This window comes from Calidris pugnax, unplaced genomic scaffold (assembly GCF_001431845.1).
Source record: "Calidris pugnax isolate Ruff unplaced genomic scaffold, ASM143184v1 scaffold349, whole genome shotgun sequence".
NCBI classification, from domain to species: domain Eukaryota; kingdom Metazoa; phylum Chordata; class Aves; order Charadriiformes; family Scolopacidae; genus Calidris; species Calidris pugnax.
Genome location: NW_015091088.1, coordinates 716,776 through 737,572, shown reverse-complemented (window position 1 = coordinate 737,572; position 20,797 = coordinate 716,776). Strand labels below are relative to the sequence as shown.

Here is a 20,797-nt window from a genome sequence, read left to right as displayed (position 1 = left end):
AATGCCTGCTGTAAAACGTGGCTGCCCTGATGAGGAAAAGCAGAAATACTCCTGAGCACATGCTATTCAAAGACCGTGTCAGCTTAGGCTGCCAGGCTGCTAATTCTTGTTTTTATAAGTTTTTTTTTAAACAATCTGTTGGCTAGTCTTTCAAGGAGAAACAGCCTGGCACTGACTCCAGGTCATTTATGAAGTCTTTTCTTGTCTTAACCATTTATAATAAAAAAAGAGCTGAGCCGCAAGTAAACGAAGGACCAGCCAGAAGAATTTCCCTCGTGCCAGTTCCTGGATGTCACACGATCCCCGAGGCTGTACCTACCACGCCAGTTGTCATCTCCATGACCAAACGCCAGCTTGCAGCTGGCACTCAGAACGCCAGAGCTAACAACTGAGGTGGAGAAGTCTCCCCTGGGGCTATGGAAAGTGATGCCTTAGGGACACCTATGGCCCAAATCTATGACTCAGTAAGAAAAGACAGAAGCACATCTGTTTTACTGTCAACAGCACAACATTACTCAAGCCACCTCCCTCCACTTTTTTCCCCCCCAAATCCATTATCACAGTTACCAAATATTTAATATATGCAGGAATCCTTACATAAACTAGACGTTACAGCACATCTTAAATTCCCCAGCGCTGCCAATGTAGACAGATCCCTTTGTGATGAAGCATGACAAGGTTCTGCAGGGAACTGAAGGCAGGCACCTTCGTGGCACAAATCCCCACCACCCGTACTCCCCTCTTCTGGTGCCTTGCAACACGGTTGCCTTAGCAACATAAATCATCTTACTGGTCATTAAATACTATTTTTCCATATAACGTTAAAACTGTTCCACAGTAAAGTGTTTTTCTAAATATAATGCTTTCCCCAATCAATGCTAAAAAACACTACTTAAGCAGTTTGACACGGCCAGGGGTTTTAAAAAGAAAATTAAGATAATTTACCAGCAACCTTTAATCACTTGGTTTGATGGGGAAAAAAAAAAGAAAAAAAACCAGAAAAACACTCCCAAAAACAACCACCAAAAAAAACCCAAACAGAACTCATCAGCCACATTGACCTTTCTCATCCATTTGAACTTAGAGGAAGCAGTTGTACAGCAGGAAAGGTTTTATTAATCTTTCTCTGCATTTCTGGTCACACGGGGACACGAGCAATGAATGCTACTGCAGGTTACCCATGGGGGAGGGACGTGTTCTGTCCTGATTGCAGTTAAAAGGTATGTCTGTACAGAAAAACCTCAAATAACACTGCAAGCTCGCGTTTTCCTCGGCAGGGAGCAAAACACAAGAAGGGAGATGGAGGAGAGATGTTTATGGCCCAACCTGCCAAGGCAGACTGAAACGGGGCCAAACGGCACATGTGCTTGTGCCTCCTCTTCCCTGTGCCACAGCTCCCCTGCCTCTGCCCCCTCTTTAATCACGTACAAAACCCATGAGGAATCTTCCACTGCTGTGCTCCTGCCTTCAACACAAAGCCATGCATTTTCCCCAGGCTGCTCTGTATCAAACCCGCTGCAGTCACTAAGCGATTGCCAAACACTTCTGCGTCCAAACACAGCTACCCTCCTTCACAACGTACTGCAGCCTGGTTTGGGAAGAAAAAAAATAGCAGCAAAGTCAATAAATCTTTAGCTTTGGGTAGCTTTGCTTCATGTTTTGCAGCTTCTTCATATATATATATACACACACACACACATATATATATATATAAAGATGTACTACTTGTCAAAAGCGAATGTTTTCAGCTAAAGAGTATCTTGACCTCAATATTTCACCAGTCTAATTCAGTCTCCAGTTTCCCCTCGTCAGACAAGTAGCTCCTCTTGGTTCTTGGATATATATCAATTTTAAAGAAGTACCAGCTGAACCATTAGGGCTAAAAGCGCTCATCTGAAAAACAATATCCTGAAACTACAAAGGTCACACTGTCTGCCAGGAAAGAGCATCGGAAACGTGCTCCAACCCGGCTGGTCCCAAGACACTGTCAGCCCAACGCCAGACCCAGCTGAGAGCCAGAGACTTCCAGCAAAAGCAAAGCTGTCTCTGGCTTGCACTCTTCGGGATGCAAATGACCCAACGTCAAGATATTTTTGGAGAGGGAGAAATAAGTTCATATGAATTCATAAATTGATATGAACAAAGTGACGTCTTTCAAACATGATTCAGGCCCCGCTTTTACCAGAGGGAAGTACTTCAGCCCATTTATCCCATTAGCATCAGCAGGCCAAAAATCAAAGTTCTGCAGGCATTAAAGTACTGCTTAAAATACAAAAGCAAAGCTGAAGAATCAGACGTTGCTAAGCAAAAAGGACAAAATATTTTTCTGGCAGGTAAAAATGTTTTCCCTGAACATCAAAATCCCTGTCACAACTTAATAGCAGCATCCCAAGCCATTCAGATCCAAAGGTCTTTGAGGAAGTTGGGAACAACATCTTTTATGGAATTAAGCATGCACAATGCCATGTTTAAACCCTGACCACAAGCAACCTGAAGTCAGCACTCCTCCACAGACAGTCCTACCTCACCTCAATTCCAACAGGTTACTTAGAAGTAGCACACCGTGCATCATTAACAAGGGTGTCAAATGCCTTCCTTAAGAAAAGAAAAGCCTATTTCCTCTGGTGCTCTTTGAGTCTAACACAGCACAGAGCTTACCACCTGAATAAAAGGTTCACCAATGACTCTACATATAAAAATCTCAAATTGAAGATTTTCAGTGCAGTCGTATATTTAGGGAGGTCATCCCTCATCCTTGCTCTGATGTCCTTGCTGTCTACCCTACAGAGCTGCCTTCATTTGCTGTGCAGGCCTGCAAGGAACAAGAACAGACACTGCTGGGATCATCATTCCCTGTCTTCATGGGATAGAGATGGAATAGGCAGTTCCTAACCCACCAACCACAAACTGGGGAAGGCTGGTAGCAGGAAACTTCTAGGGCTGGTCGCCCTTCCCTGGTGCTACATTCAAAAATATGATCACTTACCCACAGCAGGGCTACACTGACATTTAAAAAAAAAAAAAAAAAAAATCAGGGAGGGGAGATGGTGCTTGGTATTTTTAAGTCAGACAAATATAAAACATAAACTAAGCCCCAAACCTGGGGGGCTTCAGGTTACACACAACTTGACTATGAACTAAATTCAGATAATGATAGCATTTAATTAATAGTAACATATTATGCAAACTTCTGTATTGAGCACGCTGGTTTTATAATTATGTATGCAGTGAAGTCCTTGCCAAAGCCTTTGCAGCAAGCAGAGAAAAAAATCAAAACTCTACTGCTGCTTTTTGAATCCACCTCCTGGTGAGATCCAAGAGACCAAATGGGAAGCTGCATCCACAGCCTGGGAAACTGCATGGCCACGAGTGCTCCAAAGCCCAGGAGCTATAGAGCACTTTTCCCATTTCCCAGGCTGAGTAAGCCAGTCCAGTTCCCCCTTAGTGCCACTTCCAAAGACAATTAGCAAAGTGTGGTTTCAATTAGCTTTTCCAGAGCCATGATCACACAGAAGAGTACTGTACGACTTCAGGAAGAAAAAGTGTGATAAAAAAAAAAGGCAAACTGAGGCGGAGCTGGAAAGGAAACTGGGAAAGACCAGAGAAAATGAGAGACAAGAAATCCCAGAGCATCCCCCCACAAAATGCTGGGTATTACTTGGGGCAAAGCCAACGTACGTGTTCAGAATGAGAAGCCTTCTTATACCGAGTTGGGTTTAAAATTATCTCACTTCTCATTATCAAAAAGATTAATTTCTTCCTAGACAAGGCTTCTACAGTACACTGTATAATGGCTCGCTATATCTACACATCTACAACATCCCATTTAATACCGGCAAGATTACCGCCTCTTTTGTGCATTCCTAACTTATGGGTGCCAAAGCTGTTGTGGCAATATCCCATCGCCAGCCTTGGGGTCTCCTTTGCTCTTCTATTATTTCCCCTTTAGCCAGACCCTGAACTGCTTTATAACTGTAATGACCTGCTCCTCTAGTTTAGAGTTTCCCCACTTTATGCCATAATAAGTCCAGTTCCCCCTTAGTGCCACTTCCAAAGACAATTAGCAAAGTGTGGTTTCAATTAGCTTTTCCAGAGCCATGATCACACAGAAGAGTACTGTACGACTTCAGGAAGAAAAAGTGTGATAAAAAAAAAAGGCAAACTGAGGCGGAGCTGGAAAGGAAACTGGGAAAGACCAGAGAAAATGAGAGACAAGAAATCCCAGAGCATCCCCCCACAAAATGCTGGGTATTACTTGGGGCAAAGCCAACGTACGTGTTCAGAATGAGAAGCCTTCTTATACCGAGTTGGGTTTAAAATTATCTCACTTCTCATTATCAAAAAGATTAATTTCTTCCTAGACAAGGCTTCTACAGTACACTGTATAATGGCTCGCTATATCTACACATCTACAACATCCCATTTAATACCGGCAAGATTACCGCCTCTTTTGTGCATTCCTAACTTATGGGTGCCAAAGCTGTTGTGGCAATATCCCATCGCCAGCCTTGGGGTCTCCTTTGCTCTTCTATTATTTCCCCTTTAGCCAGACCCTGAACTGCTTTATAACTGTAATGACCTGCTCCTCTAGTTTAGAGTTTCCCCACTTTATGCCATAATAGATGGCATAAAGAACCGGAAAAAAAAAAAATAAATCAATTTATACATACTAACCCATATTTTAAGGTGGAAAAAAAAAAGATCATTTACTCTGGCACAGCCTACATATGGATAAATTTATGCTGCATTTTGTCCCATTTTCCATTCATGGTTTTAATCATTCTTTAATATTTGTTTTAAAACTTTACATATCAAAAGACTTGACTGTTTCTTCTGTAAACACACAACACTGTGCCCCAAATGCACCAGGGCTGTTACCATTTAGGAAAATAAATAACTTTTGCACGTGTTTGTATTCTATTAGAACCAAACGCAAGAAATATGCAAAGAATGAAAACACGGTACTTCAGTGCTCAGGGTAGAAGTTTAAAATCATTTTAAACAAAAAAAACCAAAAAAACAAAACACAAACAAAAAACACACCACAAAAAAAAAACCAATAATTTAAAAGGCAGAATTGGCTCCTTGCCACCCATTGTAGAGTTAAAAGAGTAAAAAAAAAAAAAAAACAAAACAAAAAACCAAACAAAAAACAAAAAAAAACGTGTTTGTATTCTATTAGACCCAAACGCAAGAAATATGCAAAGAATGAAAACACGGTACTTCAGTGCTCAGGGTAGAAGTTTAAAATCATTTTAAACAAAAAAAACCAAAAAAACAAAACACAAACAAAAAACACACCACAAAAAAAAAAACCCACCCCAAACCCCATGAAGTTCTCTTTCACTACAAACAGGGTTGATCTGTATGTGGAGAATAAACAATATATTTAGTCACCCAAGAAAGTAAAATCTTTTTCTACAGCTTCTGGTTCACTTACTCCAAGAAGTAACAGTCTGCTGAGAAACAGAAATTCAGCGTTTGCGTTTTCCCTTCCAGTAGGAAAAGCAACCCCGAGAAAACCCACGTTTTCCTTAGCAAAACGTACCTGTTAATTTCTCTTCTTTATACAATACCTAATGCAGAGCAATGGCATTCCTATCCCTGTCAGCAACACCAGCACCCACCGACGCTGGGAATTAGCCAAGCGACTAATTGCGGGGAAGCGCGATTGTGCCACCAGCCTTGGGAGAAGGTGTTAAGCCGCTCCGTGCCGGGGAAGGGACATGTGAGACCTTCCAGCTCGGGTAGTGGCACGCAGGTCTCTTCCTCCACCATCCCACACAGCTGTCCCGTGTCACACGAGCGTACATTCGTACAAAGGGGTCACTGACATGGAATTAAGCCACCAAATTCAAGCCAATTTAGATATCTGAGAGCATGAGAATGAATTCACCGGGGTAAAGCTCTGGTTACGTATTCCAAGTTTATTTGGAGCAGCAATTAATGCTCTGTATGCTGAAGACTTCCATGTACATGCCAGTCTTAATAGGAGTCACTCAAGAAGTCACAGAAAAAATCCCAAGTATTATTCTCACTACGCCTGCTGGGATGCCCAGGCAGTCTGTAATATCCCTTTCATACCACTGAGAACTGCAGCACACAAGGAATTAAAACACCAGAGTTTTTTAATAATAATACTATGGATCCCAAATCTGGTGGCTGGCCACAGCCTAACGAAACAGACGTGCAATTAGCGATTTACCGGGATGCAGGCTAAAAGTAAGATTTGTTTTCTCTAGAGAAAAAGACAGAAGGACAAAAATGACAATGATTACAGTGAATATTCAAGCAAACAGATCCCTTTGGATAAAAGCAACCTGGAAGAGTCTAGTATACTGTCATCACTCCTAGCTCCTATTTTTATCCTACAAAAAAATGAATTGACTAGTGGCTTTTGTATGGCCAATGGCCCTACTCAGAACATGAAAGTGCTAGTTATTCCTCATTAAAAAATACTTTCTTGTTTTTACTTCGGGGGGTGGGGGGAAATCAACAACTGTAAACACCTCTTTTCCCACCTTTCTTTTTAAGGCATTTTGGGATGACAATCCTTTTGATTCAGAAGGGGTACCAGAGACCCATGGAAGCAAAGAAGGTGCAGTCCCGTGCCCCAAAGGCCAGGCATCCCAGCTCAAAAACATCTAGCGCAAGTTTCACTGAAATACTTTTTCTGCCCTTAGGACATGGCCCAGCAGTCAATTATCATCTCACAGGAGTAAAATCCAAAATGTGCCACTTGCCTGAACAGTGGCAACAACAGGCCTCCTCTGGCAACGTGATCATCACTAACACACAACTTGCGTCCTAAGTTTTCAGTTCAAAAGATTAATACAGTTAAAGAAATTCACATCTCACAATCAGTATTCTGGGGGACGTTCCCTGTCCTTTGTGCCTCTCATGCATGGTTTCCTCAGGTGTGAAGCCAGCCTTGTTGTCACTCAAGAGAGGACACCTCCTCACCAAAGGGGACAGTAGGAGTTCATCTGTGAGGCCAGGGAGAGGTCTTACATCATACATCAGCTACCTACCTCATGATAGCGTGAGGCACCTTAGGACAAAAGGCAGCTGAGGACAACAGGTAGACATCTGGGCAGCTCTGACCTTGACTCCTAAGACTACTTCTGCACTTCTCCAGCTCTGTAAATTGCTCAGTCCCCATAAGCTTTTATTATTTGGGTCACATCTCCAAGGAACCTAACCGCGATTGTGAGAATACACTGTGGAAGCGATGAAGCTTTCTTCAGGGACAGCTTGAGGATACTGCAAAGCTCAGCACAGCAGCAGCACCTAAACACAGCATCTGCCTACACAATTTCATTTCGGATGCGGGACAAAGAAGTCAAGACTTGCTCATCTTCCTTTTCTCCTTCCACTGTGGCCTGAGTTTCATTTCTGAAGACAAAACCTCTCGTTTCTTATATACATGAAACGTTTAGGCTTGCCTCACTCATTGTGGAAAGGACAGCGTAAAAACAGTAACTGGGTCAGGGGAGCAATTGTCAAAAGTTAGATTAACATGGAGAAATCCACATGACAACCGGAAAACCAGTAGATCTAAAAAATCCTGTTGGCATGCCATTTCTTAACTGTGGATTTAAAACATCTAATTAAAAGCTGCCAACCCCATGCTAACATGAGAAATACTTTGCTCTTTATCTTCGGTTTTTAAGAAAAAGGTTGTTTTAAACACAGAAATTGTTATACCATGAAATAGCAATGACCATGTAGCAGTCTCCTAAGACTGCTCCTGTTCAGAAGCAAAAAAGCAAGTTTCCTGATCTCTAGTCTTTCAATGAGCTGTGTTTCTACAATAACAGTTCAATTTCTGAAGCCATCTTTGGTGCCTCTTAAGATAACAGCTCTAGAATTAGACTTCCCAATAGAGTTGCCTCCTCTTTTTTTTAAAAAAAAAACCTGCTGCCTATTAGAGGGGATCAAACCCACACTGTTATTTCACAACAGTGTTTTCCTCTGTCAGTCTTCAGCAGCCACTTAGTAAAACCAACCTGCTCCAGCTGCATTACTCTCACCTTGTAAAACAGAGAGGTTCTCCACAATTGAAGTTACTTTAAAGGAACTGTTTTGCTTTAAGTTTAATCATTTTATTGAGCTTAAGATACTCTGCTGCTTTTTAGTTATGGCCAACAACTACAAAAACATGCATTTTGAAAGAACTAATAATTTTACTACCTCTGATTATAGTGACCTCCGGAAGAGCCAAGTGTTCATGTGCACTCTGCTCTGCTTGGAATAAAAGGTTCTTTCACCCACAGCTTCTGAGAGAGGCAGCAACACACCCAGGAGCCTGCCACATCCAACTGACAACCCTTTGGAAAAAAGCTAGTTTTTACTTGTCCATTTTTACTACCCAGCTGTGCCCATTTGACAAGCTTTGCATGGGGTCTCTCAAGGCTTTTTAAAATTTCCTGTTGCCCTGTGAAAGCATTTGAGTCAGCTTATGCTTCTGGACTAGAAATAATAAGAGCTACAGACACTACTACATTAGGAATGGCCAAGAAAATACAAAGGAACATACAGGCTGAGTGTGAAACTCCTACACTCCTAGACCTCAGCTTCTGCAAAACAAAAACATGTTTATTCTCAAATTCAGGTACTTTCAGAATCTTTCAGGACACACCCAAGCCTGTCCTTAAAACAGACAAGGGGAGGAAAAAAAGAAACCTAGAAAACATTAAGTGAGTTTATATTGTACCTGGAACAGAGCATGCCTTCCCATTGCTCCAAAGAGTTTTATTTCAAGGTTAGTGCCTAAATCCATGTGACTTAGGCTTATTTTACTGCTGCATTTTGCAGCCCATTTCATCATCTAACTCCTCTGTGTAATTAAAATTCCTCTTCATCTATTTATGTGCTGGCTCCTGCCTCCACCTGAGCCCTCTGGCAAGTGCTTTTCCTGATCCAGCCTTTAGGAGCATCAGTATCTTCACTTTGGAATCACAGGGTACATGCGTCACTCTCCTTAGAGCATCCATCTCCTCCCTCAGTTTTTAAAATCTACACAAATTCAGCTCAATTCTCTACCATGATGGATCTAGAATTTCCACACCTCCTTTTAACTCACATTAAGCCTGCAAACAGGCTTCACATCCCACTGTACCAATATTGGTACTGTACCAATATATTGCATTTTCCCCACACCAAAAACATTTTCTGGCAATCTCAAAGAGCAACCTCAAAATGGGGAAAAGCCCAGTTCCCCACTCGATCGCTGGCCGCTTGAGGAAGTCCTCAAGCATTCACACTCAGCAGCAGGGAAAACTCAGGACGTGCTAACACCATGTGCCAAGCAAGAATGCCCTCCGAGAGCCCAATGCCGCTGTGCTGCAGGTACCAAGGGAGCACAGAGGGCCAGCATCCACCCCTTCAGTTCCAGAAAACTAATTAAACTACTTCAAACACCAGCATACCATGAATTTTCCATCCCTGTACAGAAGCAAAAGCAATACAGGCAGCGGGAGCTAAATCTCACCACTGGCTAGGTTTGAACTTGGATCAGCCACTCGGTGTCTCCAGAATCAGCTCCACACCATCCGCTCCTGGTTTTACCGCCAGCGTGTTGTGTGGGTTAGCAGTCTTATTTTAAACCTTGGCACACGCCTTACTTAAATAATCCACAGATTTAAAACATCCTCAGGACTTACAGAGATGAGCCTTAACAGCTTTCTGGGAGTAATAGGATTTATCGGGCCAAAAATTAAGGGGTTACAAACTCAAACTTCTGATTTATAGCAGAAGTTCGTATTTCTTAAATTAAGTCCTGGTGCAAGCTGGAATACTGTCAACCAGATCGAGTGTTATTTTTTCCAGCTCTATATTTACACTTCAAGGATTATGCAGAAGCACAGAGTAGAAGCAGAGAGGCAGGCCAAATGCCTCAACATAAATCTTTTGGGGAAGGTTCAGAGAAGTTTGGGTTATCTGCCTTCAAATGGGTTTTCAAAGCGGTATAGATCTAGACATCCAGGAGGACTCAAGGAAGGAGGATCCAAGCTTTAAATTTAGGAAAATAATCATTTTACCTTGCACAGGCACAAAAACTCAGACAAGCATTGCCAGGAAGGCGAATTTCTCTTCTGCCGTGGAAGGAGGTGCAGCCAAAGAATTTCAGCCTCACCCATGGAAAATTAGCTATTTATTTTGCATAAATCCCACAAAACGTTTTCCGCCCAGCTAGTGCTCCTACCTGCTGGTTTAACAGCAGCAGAGCTAAGGGCTGTGCTGCAGGATGGCAAGTGGCCAGCCACCCATTCCTGTGTCACTTCAGAGACCAGGGGGGTAGGTCTGCTCATTAAAGACGCTGGGTTACTGCAAGGCAAGGACAGAGGCTGTTGTGTCTCTGGGGCTCCCAGGGTCACCAGAGCCACTGCTGCCAGGGAAACGCTTTCATACAATTCTTACCAGCAAAGTCTGTCCCAAATTTAGGGATGCACCTTACCACATCCTGCCTGTCAGCCGTCCCCATCGCTGCAACACACATCGGAAAAGAGAGAGAAGAAAGAACATCACCTCCTGACTTGCTGGCTGGATTGGGAAAGCACTGAGGGATCCCCCTCTTTCTGCCCAAAAATGAGTAAGTAAAACCACATCACACCATTGCATCTGTTCCTACACACTGGCTGGCCAAAATCAGAGCCTGGAGACTGTATTTCAGATTTCTAGCCCAAAGCAGGCTAGGAAACAACAGAAACATGAACGTGACTCCTGCCTGGGGTGCAAACCTTCAGCGATGCTCTGAGGGCCCCACCACTCCAGGACTTCCTGGCACCAAGCCTCACCGACATCCCTGGGAGCCTCCCAATCATCCCTCTTGATCCCCCTTCCCCGGGAATACTTGAATTTTCCGTGGTCTTCCATGAGAGTTACCCTGCAGTGCAAGGCCTCACAATATCAACATACTGTTAGGCTGCAAAGATACATTTCCCAGGGACCACTTACGCCGTTTCCCTGACAAACAGCACTATCTTTATCACGTTAGAACATATTTGTATTGATTTTCAAAAAAGACTGACTGGTCCCTAAACACCCATATGCCTCTACCAGGGAACGTCCTATATGTTGGCACATATAGGACCATTATGTTTACCCAAGTTTAAATCCATACTTGCATCAAAGGGAAGCATACAGGATGTTTTATTGAAAAAGTTTCAACATGCCAAGAATTGGCAAAAAATGCAGCTAGATGAGCGCTGATGTAACAGTATGCAAAGACTATGTGTTTTAACCTTATTTTTATATAGCCAAGTGTGGCTTGCTAGCAGCTCTTGCATGTGCTTAAATAACAGCACATGTTGAAAGCAAACATTGCTTTGTCACCAAGTTATTTCAATATCCTTGCGTAGTCATCTTAGCAGCCTACAAACTTACCTAACAATAAGACCAGTCTCAAACATTTCTGAATTTCTGACAAGCAAACATCAAATAATTGAAAGCTTCTCTTTTCAAACACATAGGTATCGTCAAACATTTTTCTTATAGTCGAGAACTTTTTAAGCTAACAACCTTCAAACTCCTCAAATTTGATTTGCCTAAATACATACAGCTTTAATATATACAGATGTGAGTTAAGCCATTCCCTTTACCGACGGTTTTCATCTTGCTTCACTGTTTTCCTGAAGTGTGGTGGAAAAAAACAGGAGAGAAAAAAAAAAAAAGAGGCAAGCAGGCTCCCACAGGACTCTAAAAATATGAGCTATTTCCCAAGCAGACAATCCACACCATCATTCAGAGTCAACTGAAATGATCTTTATAACCTTTCCCTTTCTCTTTACCCATCAGCAGATACTCCATTTCTATTTTATTTTTAAGATTACTTCTACATCTATACTTCCGCAGAAAAATAATATCAGAATAAAACTTAATTTCTTAAAGGGAAAAGATTTTTTTTATTAAACATTTCAATTTCTTCTAAAAACCTCACACCATAAGAAGAAATGAGCAGTAAGTAATGGAGAGTACAATGCCTTTTTGGTAGCCTGGATTAACAGAAAATCTGGATGGGGTATTGACATTTTACACAAGCACACACCACTGCGCACCGCTATCTTGTGAAATTATACATCATTGAAATAGGGTTCTGATTTGTCAACATTTCCAATAAGCTCCAAAGCCTGTGCAAGGGCAGTACAGCTTCCCACCCCACATCCCTCACTCCTTGGGTGAACCCTCCTCTCCCAGATACCAGCCCTGTCCTCCAGCACCAAGGCTGAAGCAGTAGGGACCATTACGCGTGGTAGACACTGGCATACGTGGGTCTCTGTGGTGTGGGAGAGGAGAGGGCAGAGCTGCAGCAAGAAGAGGAAGGAGACGAAGGCAGGATGAGGGCTAGTGCCACAGCACAGTCCCTCTGCTAGCACTGGATTTCCTTTTCTGAGCCACCTCAGCTCTGCACCCCTCTGCCTCCACGGAGATCAGGTACCCACTCCATCACCACAACCCCCTCTATCCCAGCAGCGAGGCTTTAAGGCATTAAAACAGACCTCAGACTCTCCTGGTAGGACAACACAGACTTTGTCTCTTGTCCACTTCCCACGTTTTCCTGTGTCAGAGGAAAACAGCTTTATACACTCAGGAAAAATGGCCACTTAAGCTTTCAAGAAGGACGAAAAAACAGCAATAAACTTTTGCATAGATTATTTTCATTCCTTTGAAATACTTTACATCTTTCTATTAAAAGGGAGTTTCCAAAATTGAACTCTGTCTTAACACTTTTACCCTTGTGCCTCCTTCTGCTGACCAGTATCACTACAGGGGTAGACAGCACGCACCCAGTGCCAGACATTTCACTGGCAAACAGAAGTTTCCCCATGACAAAACCAGTGGGACACCCCTGGCTTGTGGCTGCCTGCTCCCCAGAGAGCACCATTTTACACCCAGATGGGTACCAGGGAAACAATCCCATGGAGATCCAGCCTCTCCTGCTCACACACACATGGCATGCAGGATGCCAACGAGACAAGGTTGTGCCAGAGGTTTCCTTAATACCCTGTGTATCAAACACCCAGGTTCCCTACTGTATCGTTGCACAAGTTCATACATTGCAGCCTATACGTATATCTTCAACTAATTTAAACAACCTAATTAAGCTATCTTTCCATTATGCTGCATTTAGGTCCCAATTTAATCCGGCAAGCGCCGAATTCTCCACGTGAGAGCAACCCTCCTCCTCATTTCTCTTCCTTGCAGCTCCTTTTCATCTTTCACGTTGGTTCTCTGTGCAGCTTCCTTCACAGCTACAGAATCCACTACCTTGCTAAGAAACATCCCTTCCTAACAGTAATCCTCTTTGCAAATAGAATTAACAAGACAAATGCAAACACGAGAGCAATGAATTAGTTGTCATATTTGCCCAAACTGCTGCTTCCAGTTCCATATAATGAAATTCTGTATTAAAATACATAGGATGGCTTAATGTCAAGCTCCTCATTCGCTGAATTAGGCGGCTGGCCAGTAACACCCTGCAGCATCTCCCTCCAACCCAACTGAGAAATTATACTTAGGAGGGTTCTGGTAAAGGCTTAACTAATTTGTGCCAATATTAGTCACACCAAATTACTGTCATTTAATAACTGGAGAGCTTTCTACCCGGAGAACACTGCAAAGGAATGACATGTTTCTACAACAGACAACAACATAATATGTAAAGTTTATGGTAGTTTCTTCTGTTCAAACAAGTTAATTCATAAAGGTAGGGAACATTTAGTGCCTGCCAACTTCCTTCCCTTTGGAATCTGTCCTTTAGACACAATAATTATACCAGGAAACCTCCCTCCATAACCAGCTCATAGACACAAGAAAAAAGCAAAAACAGTTGTGACTAACAGAGTCATGCATGAAACACATTTTAGCACTGATACCACACACAAGGAGTACTTCTAAACACATATTCTTCACTTCAAATCTGCAGAAATAGTTTAGAAACATTCCTTTTGATGCCTTTGAAAATTAAAATGCACTTGCACTGAAGAAAAACAAAAAACCCACAGACAACAAAACCACCAACCTTCAATGAAAGAACTAAACACACCACAAAATTGCTTAAAAGCATATCACAGCAAGGCACATCTACTGCTTCCAGGAGGGTTTTCCCAAGGGCAGGCAGAGCTGATGCTTGTCTGATGGGATACATTACCTGGGGTACAATATAATCCGGCAAGGAAGACAAAGGAAAGAGAGAAGGATTTCTGCGGGGAAAAAAGGACAGCCAAACACTAAGAACTAGACTACTAAATCAGTGTGTTAGAACTCTGTTTTGGCATAAGCTACAGGAGGACAGCACTGACATTTTAGCAGAGGTTTTTCAATTGTGAAGTCCAAAAGATTAAACTGTCAAATGTAAGTCTGCCAGGAGTTTGCTTAAAGTACTTTACAGCAGCAGCGCTATTCCTAAGGTAAAACAAACCAGAATTACAGACACTGGCTACCTTGCATTGAGACCAGATACAAAAATTTACATGTTTTATTTTGTAGCAAACTGTCCTCTGTCACACATTATTACTCTTAATGCACTGCTACCCAAGTTTACATTCATCCATACCCGAGAGTAACCTGCGTCTGACTTCGTTCATCTGAGATCAGTGTTCAGTATCAAATGCAGCACAGACTACTGATAAAGGCAGAAATCTGCATCTAGTTAATCATCCTAATTGTTATGCCAACCACTTTAAAAGGCACTAATCAGTGTTATACACAGATGTAAAGTGCGTTCAGCAGTAGAAATCACCATCTAAACGCTTACCCAAACAAATTTCACATTTTAAGGGGAGACCGAAGCTCAGCACATTTTAGTTAAAAAATGAAAATGGAATTCAATGGTAGGAGACAGAACTTAGAGGCTCACCTTAGATCTTAAGCTAAATCAAATTTGATCTTTTCAAAGCATAAAACACACCACAGAAGGTCTACTCATCATCCTGCAGGCAATGGAGGCCAAGTGCCTGCTGTCTTTGCCAGGGCAGGCTCATACACTCAATTCCAGTCACCTCGCTGCAGGGTCTGCCCTTGTACCCTTGGAGACAGGCTTCCACAACCAGGACCTCCCTGAGGAGGCACAGCTAAACCAGGGTCCATCAGCAATCTCCGCAATGCTTTGGTCAATTTCTTCTGCCAGAGTTCTGCAGCCTCCCACTTGAAACATCCTCTGCGGAAGGTGAATGGACAGTGGCAAAGCCCACACCTCTGCCAGGCTAATAATTAACTCAACTGATGCCAGTGATGAAAGAAGTTGGTCACCTGGATAAATAGTCTGCTAGAGAAGAGTCAGAACAGTTTGTACAGAGAGAAACCCTGCTAACAAACCTTTCTGAGTTCAAAGGTGCCAAATATGGACAACATACACCCACTCCTCCTGATCTGTCTGAATTTCCAAAATGACTTCAATCAATAAAAACTAAGGGCTTTCTTAAGGAAACTGGGCAGACAGAGGTAAGAGGGAAGGTCCTTTGTGGAGAGATAGATGGCTGGAAAATAGAAACTGGGTAAGTCTAGGAATAAACAATCTCTTCCTGGACCAAACAGAAGTCACCGATGAAGTTCAGCAGTTCATGCTCAGACTTTGGCCGTTTGACACGTTCGTGTGAGACAAGGAAAGGGGAATGAACAACAAGTTGCAGAAGTTTGCTGATGATAAAAAAAAAACCAAAAGTATTGTGGTCCAGGATGTGAGGAATTCCAGACAGTCTGGGGAGACTGAGTCAATAACACTGCAGAGGAAAGTTAATGCAAATAAACACAAGGGACAAGCACATGGGAAAGACACAGCCATTGCTACACATAACCGAGGTATTCTAAACTGACCATACTCCTGAACAACATCTTGACATTACGATTGCACAGGTCCATGAAATGAAGTCCAGGATGTGAGGAATTCCAGACAGTCTGGGGAGACTGAGTCAATAACACTGCAGAGGAAAGTTAATGCAAATAAACACAAGGGACAAGCACATGGGAAAGACACAGCCATTGCTACACATAACCGAGGTATTCTAAACTGACCATACTCCTGAACAACATCTTGACATTACGATTGCACAGGTCCATGAAATTAACTCACTAGCAGTCCAAAACACAAATAAAAGTTACAAATCATTAGGAAAACAAACAAAAAATAGTAATGCCACTGTATAGCCCCAAAGCTGCCCTACCTGTTGAAAACTGATCCCTACATGCTGAAAAGCCCAGATCCTCTCATCCTAAAAGGGCACGTAGAACCAGGACAGACCCTTGAAAAGGGACGCCTGCAGTCAGGAATGCCTTCCCTACAAAGACTATCTGAGTAGGCAACTCTTCAGCAGGTAAGAAGCCAACTTGATGAGGAAGACAGAGGCTTACAAAGTCACGAGTGGCATAATGCAGGATCAGTAACCATCTCTGTCCCACAAGAGCTAAGAACCGCCAAATAAAGGAAGGCAGCCTAGAACAAGCAGGAGGAGGGAATTCTTTACACAGCCAGCAACAGACCCACAGAACAAGCAGCACTCCTGGCCAAAGGCCATGGAGGCTGCAAGAAGGTCCCAGGGGCCTCCGGACAGACCAGACAAGCATTTGGAACTGAAAGCCACCAAACATTTTGAAACAGGGAAAGGCTGCAATCAACTCTGGCAACCCCAAGCTGAGAACAACATCTATAGATGAGATAGCATCTATAGAGAAGGTTTTGAATAAGGTCATCCTGTTTTTATTCTTCCTTGGGCATCTGCTTAAAAGGAGAGAAAAAAGAAAAAAATTGAAAAAAAAGTTTGCAGAAGACAGCAGATCAAAAAGGGAGCAGGCTGAAGGTGAAGGGTTAAAAAAAAACCTAGAAAACTAAAGCAGGACCCCCCCCACAGCATCCCAACAGCACCCTCTGCTCCTTAAAGCTCTGAGGCAGCAGCAGTTAGTCTTCTGCCCAGAACTATGATGAGACAAGGAAAGAGAACCAGGCACAGAGGTGCTGGGATCCTGCCCATCAAGTCTGGAGCTGATCAGCCCATGGAGCTGTGGCTGGCTCAGACAGGGGCAGGAGGCAGCTGGCAAGAAGATCCTATTCTTTCATAGGGTGGCAGACAGGAAAACTATAAATCAAAAAAAAAAACCACTCATAAGCTCAGGAAGAGGCTTTGGAGGAGCCAGAAGAAGAACTGCAGCCTCATGCATTAGATGTACGTCTCAAGGTCTCCTTTTCCCAGGAAAAGGAATGTGAGTCACTGAGTCAATGAAGTACATTATAAACACACCCCCTTTTCACCCCTCCTTGATTAATTTTCTCATGTTAGATTTCAGTGGGCGATAGACCAGCCTAAAGTATAAGTCAGCCTTCAGGAGCTCCTCATCCCTCCCAATGGCAAAAGACCCCTTTCCTTTCTGCCACAGGGCAAGGAAACAACACAGAAGCACTCAGAGGCATCTCGAGGTGCTGCTTGGAGGTGAAACCAGCCACCACATGGCTTGCTCGAGTCCTGTGTGGCATACTGGGCTAGAGAGAAGAACACTTGGTCTGGCCCACCACAGCTGCTCTTCTACGCTTACTACATCTCCTAGAAGCAGCCAGATACTGCTGACAGTCATAGGAGCTGTTATATAGTATTGGTTGTATTCTCTGTTGCACATAGAGTATTTTTGGAACCGACTACAGACTTCTGTATGAATTCAACCACTGCAACCACCACAGCAGACAACTCCCAGGTGTTCTGCATAACAGCAAATCCCATGCACAACGAGCTCAACTAGACTTGTTTTCAAATTCACTTTAAATTTCATCTATTCCAGTCCTCCAGTGACAGTGTAGCTTAGAGCACTGGGCTCAGTTCACATCACCTGGGTCTGCTGTACAGCCCCCCCAAAAAGCCTCCTTTTTTTTTTTTGAGAAGATTTGTGAATTACTTCAATAGAAAAAAAAATAATGTTTTCTGCAGTTCATTTTTTAAACTGAAGGATAACCTCAAACTGCTATAATGTTTTCTGCAGTTCATTTTTTAAACTAAAGGATAACCTCAAACTGCTCACACACTTTTTTTTTTTTGAGAAGATTTGTGAATTACTTCAATAGAAAAAAAAATAATGTTTTCTGCAGTTCATTTTTTAAACTGAAGGATAACCTCAAACTGCTCACACACACTAATAAATAGTCTTTTTTTGCACAGTTTTAACTTAAAGAAAAAGGAATTTCCACACAATTAGAGGCGGCTATAAGCCAACACTTACTATTTTAGAGGGGGGAAAAAAGCTAACTTACAAAACATTTCAGAAAGCAGCACTTTCTGGCACTAAGCACATCATAACCCTTCCTAAGTAGCAATACAAGTTGTAGAGCAAGCATTTTATGTCAGTTTTGAATGTCGCATTTTAAAAATAAGAAACATTAGTGCGGAAAGTCTATATTCAGTTAACTCAGACGTATGGAAAAAGCTTTTCCTGAGTCACTAAGCCTCGTCTCCTACTGCCACAGCCAAGCCCCCGATATAAAGTTCCCCAGTTTATCCCCAAGAGCCAGTCAGGGGTCTTGCTCCCACTCCTCCCATTTGAAGGTTGTTCTAGAACCTCACTCTTCGGGAAGGAACTGTCTGAATTCCAGCTTAAGTTTCTTTGTGCCAGTTTATATCCGTTTGTTCTTGTGCCAACATTGTTCTTTAGGTTAAATAGCTCCTCTCCCTTTCTAGTGTTTATATCGCTGCTGTATTCGCAGATTGCAATTGTATCCCCTCTCAGGCCTCATTTGTTAGGCTAGACAAGCCAGGCTTTCCTTGTCTCGCCCAGAAAAATGGTCATTTCTCTTCCCCAGCCCCTCTTTGCAGGGGCATGCCTGACCCATGCCTGGTACTCCCTAGGAGCTCTCACCCATCCCACCACCCCTCCTGCCCATGCCCTGGCCTAACATGCTCCACCATCGCTTGGCAGGCGACGAGCTAACACATCCAGCACATCTCCTGCTCTGCTGTCCAAGCTCCTTGCTCACAGCAGGGAACAAGGGCAAAACCTCATCTTTCTTCTACTAGCCAGGGGTGCACATATGGTGCAGTTTGTTTTCAGCACAGATGATTTGTTCAGGTGTGACAGCACAACCCATAGATCTACCACCTGACAGGTGACGGAGATGCAATCAGTTGATTACCTACCAACTATCAGGATTCATTTTCGTTTTTCACAGCCTCCACTAAAAAAAAAAAATAATCCTTGCAGTAGACAACCTCAAGCACTCACATTCCTTCCTAACTCACTCCCCAAGTCACCACTCTCTTTCTTCAGCTCAAACCCTGCAGCAGCCCTCTCTACGTTCCTCAGGCATTTCCTAAGGAAGCCACCGTTCCCCCTGACCAAGGGCACAGGAGAGTCCACCCAACGCCCCACCAAAAATGACCATTTTTGTCACTGTTCCTGACTTAGCTGCAGAACTGAGAAACAAAAGAAATGATCCAGGCTTTCAAGTCACATACCCCCTTTCCCAAGAACTGATTCAAACATTGTTGTGATCCACTGCTTAGATGCCTCCTTCACCAGGAAGGACATATTCACTAGTGCTGCTTCAGAGCCAAGAATCCTCCTCCTTGTTACAACCAAGTCATGTATTCTTCCTAATACACAATAAAACTATTCTTCCTCCCAAAGAGTCCTCTGCAAACCTCAATCTCCCCTAAGTGGCCAAAAAAACCCAAAATACAAGACAGAAAGTATTCCATCAAACACGCATCGCTGTAAAGGAAGCACAAAAATACCCACACTCAGCATGGCTGTTCTAGGCAAGGAAGTTAATCAGCCAAGATTTTGTCCCAAGGTCACCATAAGAGGATGTCTCTCCCTGTAAGTGCCAGGACATCTGCACGCTTATTTTAACCAAATGTAATTATACAGGCAGAAAATAGTTTCAAACACAAGACAGACAACTCGTTCAAGCTTCCAGAGAGTACCAGAGCATGAGACGGCAGGATGAGGAGGTGTCAGACCTAGAACGAGCTGGAGGAATGCAATGGAGAGACAGAGGACACGGGAAGCCTGCAGCAGCTCAGCAGCAACCCGCACCTCGGCTTCTGGGGTGATACGGCAGATTTTTGGTGAAGCACAGAAACCTCGCTGCAGATACTGCTGTCCTGCACAACTTACTGCAGATCCCCGTTACCCTGTAACCAACAGCACCCACAGCACACACAGCACCTACCAGCCCATCACCGCTGCAGGCTTTGGGGTTTTGGGGTTTTTTTTTTTGCTCGGGTTTAGTCATTTTGCGTTTAAAGCACAGATCTGCACTTATTCTCTCTAGCAAGTGGGAGCTCAGCCAAGAATCATAAAACACGCTGCAAACGGACCGGCAAAGCGATGAGGTACGAATACAAGCCATTATACTTTCCCCCTTCCCTGCCCCAATTCACTCCCTCTCTGGCCGCAACCCGAAGCGGCTCCGCTGCCGCCACAGGACCCAAGGGATTTCCCCGAGAAACTTCCAGTGGGATTAAAGGGGGGTTTGCTCCCAGTCCCGTTTTTAATTTATTTTTTTTTTATTTTTTTTGCGCACTCCCATTTGCAAGCCTCAAGCACGATTCAATCACAGCGCGGAACTCGCACAGCCCCCTCTAATACCCACCAAAAATAATAAAATTAATTTTTTTAAAAAAAAGGTAGTTCTGCAAGCACTTTTTCTGCATTTCATGCTTTTTTACCTCGCCGTCCCGGCCGCCTCTCCCATCCCCAGCAGACCCGGCCCGGCCGCCGTTCCCCCCCGGGGGGTGGAAGCCCCCGCCGGCTCCGGCCAGCCCTGCTCAGCGGCGGCGGCACCTCTGGGCGCCGGGGGACGAGCGGCGGCGGGGAT

At 43.5% G+C, this 20,797-nt stretch overlaps 1 protein-coding gene across 5 annotated transcripts in view; it reads right to left on the bottom strand.

Annotated features, from left to right (window-relative positions):
• Positions 1 to 20,730, bottom strand: part of APBB2 (amyloid beta (A4) precursor protein-binding, family B, member 2) — a 187,741-nt gene extending 167,011 nt beyond the window's left edge. For 2 of the 5 annotated variants that reach the window (XM_014957836.1, XM_014957837.1), the window contains exon 1: positions 14,861 to 14,962. The gene's annotated coding sequence lies outside the window, so the exon portion shown is untranslated. Of the gene's footprint in view, positions 1 to 14,860; positions 14,965 to 20,648 lie in introns of those variants that run through there. The other 3 variants (XM_014957835.1, XM_014957838.1, XM_014957833.1) reach the window with 3 other exon arrangements.
• Between the last annotated feature and the right edge of the window lie 67 nt (positions 20,731 to 20,797).